Below are 3290 nucleotides of genomic sequence, written 5' to 3'. Positions count from 1 at the left end.
TTGCTCTGCCTTCCTTTAAGGCATCGAGTACTTTGGTAATGGTCATAGGGCTGTACCTTTTTCTACATATTTACATAATTTTGTATGTGTTTTATTTATTTCGTCTAATGTAACCATGACCATTGCTAGAATTTCACTTGGCGGGGATTAATTTATTTACACTTTCATGTCATTAGGAACATTTTGGGGCTAAGAGTGAGGTTTGGCGCGCCTAAAGTCGGTTTAAACTCCCCAATGGTTTAACTACCACTGACCGTTCCAAGGCGGTACCCCTCTGTGTTCCTTCATGTGTTTTTCATGTCTGTATTGTTACTTGTTTTGGATGTTTACATGTTTTGTGTTGTCTGTCTTGTTGGATTGTCGTTGACGGTAGGTATTTTCTCAATTGCCCCCGTCACCCCCCTTTTTAAACCCCTTTTTGTTAAGATTCATTTTCTCTTCGTTGTCTTTAAACGTTGAGTAATCAGAACTGAAATCACCGTTTATCTTTGTGTGATTATAAGACGTGACTCTATATAGGTTTGAATTACTGGAGTCTATGCATATCTTAGCTCCAGCATTGAAGTGGTTTTGGACCTCTTGTGTTGCTTTTAATTTGTAACCCCAAACGGTTAGCCAAATCATCTTCCTGTTTCTGTGCCATATGACCAAAAATTGTGTTGGTGCACCGTAACACTAAATACGCTATCAAAAAAGGACGGTTGATAATCCTATAATTTATGTTTTCATATAAGTTATGCCCATTTTTACATAAATTCTTTCTTCTTAAATAGAGAAGAACAGAATCCCAAAAGAACGCCGAAAACGACAAAATTGAAATTGTTACAGGATTGTTTTGAGTCTGTTCATGGACGGTACTAGAAATTGCAAGTTATCGTAAATTATTAGTACGGTCAATTTCTAAAATAAATTAAATTATTTAAAAAACAAGAGCACCGCTAGGCGGAGCATTATATGCCCGAAAGTGGTTTTTTTTTAGTAAAGATGAAGCATTTGTAAGACATGGGACTAAAATAAAGTATTACCTCCTTCAAATAACAATCCTCCTTTGCAGTTTCAATATTGTGGTCCAAATGGAACTTTTAAGTTATGTCCCAGAAACTGTTTTCAATTCTAAGGTAAAAGTGACCTTGACCTTGGACCTTGTGACCCCAAAATCATGAGGGGTCTTTAACCCAATATGGACAATCATACTATGAAGTTTAAACACAGTAGGCCAAATGATACTTATGTTATATTCCGAAAACTGTTTTCAGTTTTAAGGTAATAGTGGCCTTGACCTTGTGACCCCAAAATCAATAGGGGTCTTCTACCCAATATGGACAATCATCCTATGAAGTTTGAATATTGTGGGCTAAATGGAACTAAAGTTATGCTCAAGAAACTGTTTTCAATTTATAAGTAATAGTGACCTTGACCTTTGACCTTGTGACCCCAAAATCAATAGGGGTCTTCTACCCAATATGGACAATAATCCTATGAAGTTTGAACACTGTGGGCCAAATAGAACTTAAGTTATGCTCCGGAAACTGTTTTCAGTTCTAAGGTAATAGTGACCTTGACCTTTGACCTTGTGAACCCAAAATCAATAGGGGTCTTCTACCCAATATCGTCAATCATCCTATGAAGTTTGAACACTGTGTGCCAAATGGAACTTAAGTTATGCTCCGGAAACTGTTTTCAGTTTTAAGGTCATAGTGACCTTGACCTTTGACCTGTGACCCTAAAATCTAAAGGGGTCTTCTACCAAATATGGAGAATCATCCTATGAAGTTTGAACACTGTAGGACAAATGGAACTTAAGTTATGCTCCGGAAACTGTTTTCAGTTTTAAGGTCTTAGTGACCTTGACCTTTGACCTTGTGACCCCAAAATCAATAGGGGTCTTCTACCAAATATGGACAATCATCCTATGATGTTTGAACACTGTGGGCCAAATGGAACTTAAGTTATGCTCCGGAAACTGTTTTCAGTTTTAAGGTCTTAGTGACCTTGACCTTTGACCTTATGACCCCAAAATCAATAGGGGTCTTCTACCTAATATGGACAATCATCCTATGAAGTTTGAATATTGTGGGCCAAATGTAACTTAAGTTATGCTCCGGAAACCAAATTGCTAACGTTTTCAGTTTTAAGGTCATAGTGACCTTGACCTTTGACCTTATGACCCCAAAATCAATAGAGGTCTTCTACTCAATATGGACAATCATCCTATGAAGTTTGAATATTGTTGGCCAAATGGAACTTAAGTTATGCTCCGGAAACCAAATTGCTAACGGACGGACAGACGGACGGACGGACAGACAGACGGACGGACGCCAGGGGGTATAACATAATATGTCCGAAATTCTTTCGGGCATATAAAAACAGAATCCCTAAGAAAGCTCAACAGCTCAAAATTGAAAATATTGCAGGCTAAATTTGATTGAGCCTGTTCATAAAATCATTATCAATTTGGATTTATTTTGTCTTTTTAATTTCGAACGCATTTCCATTTGTTTAGTTAGCCCCTTTTAACATTGATTTCTTTGTTTGCCATACTTATTAAAATTTCTTGTTGAGCTTACTTATGAAAGTACATTTGCAGGGGGAAAACAATACTAAAAAATTTGGAAAACAACACAGAACCACTGGAATTGAGCCCAGTAGGACATCAGACATTCTTTTATTATTACCCCTCACTTTTTTCGTAATGCTAATTTCCCATAGGCCTCTGAGAGTTATTCTTACTGTTAATGCAGGTGTACCACGTGACTAAGAATTTTATACTGTTACATAGGTAACAGTATTTTTAACAGTATAACAACTGGTCACGTGGTCGTTTTTCTAAATATTGAAATAGCCGCCATCTTTTTTCCTCGATTCAAGGTTTCATTTTTAAATTTGAATACCTAGTGCCATACCAACAGTAAATCAGTAGGGAACATGAACCACCGAATTTAGTTGTTTGTAACCTAAAATGATTTTCGTGTGTAAAACCGCTTTGGGTTGAATAATAAAATTGCAAGTCATATCCGGTTAGCAGCAGAAGACAAATTCGCATGGATTGCCTGCACAAAAATGAAACAAGCAAATAAACGGATGAAACATACAACAAAGGATGATTTACAAAAGTTATTAATTGCATCTGATTCAGTCAGCACCAAACGAGTTATTGAACGTTCCAGAAAGCTCTTTAAGGATTTTTTGTTGAGCGCATCGATTGATATTCCTATCAATGAAATGTCAAACGAATTTCTTAATGAACAAGTTGAACTTTTCTTAGCTTCCATTAGAAAATTAGATGGGGA

At 36.6% G+C, this 3290-nt stretch overlaps 1 long non-coding RNA gene across 1 annotated transcript; it reads right to left on the bottom strand.

The window, feature by feature from the left end:
• Window positions 1-924: 924 nt before the first annotated feature.
• LOC132724836 (uncharacterized) lies at window positions 925-2366 on the bottom strand. The gene is made up of 2 exons (XR_009624965.1): window positions 1868-2366; window positions 925-1715 (listed from the first exon to the last, which is right to left on the bottom strand). It is a non-coding gene; the product is annotated as an uncharacterized LOC132724836 (long non-coding RNA).
• Window positions 2367-3290: the final 924 nt, after the last annotated feature.

Source organism: Ruditapes philippinarum, unplaced genomic scaffold, assembly GCF_026571515.1.
Source record: "Ruditapes philippinarum isolate M1 unplaced genomic scaffold, ASM2657151v2 ctg18137_1_1_1_1, whole genome shotgun sequence".
NCBI classification, from domain to species: Eukaryota; Metazoa; Mollusca; class Bivalvia; order Venerida; family Veneridae; genus Ruditapes; species Ruditapes philippinarum.
Note: the sequence above shows the minus strand (reverse complement) of the source record. Positions and strands in the feature narration are given on the sequence as shown.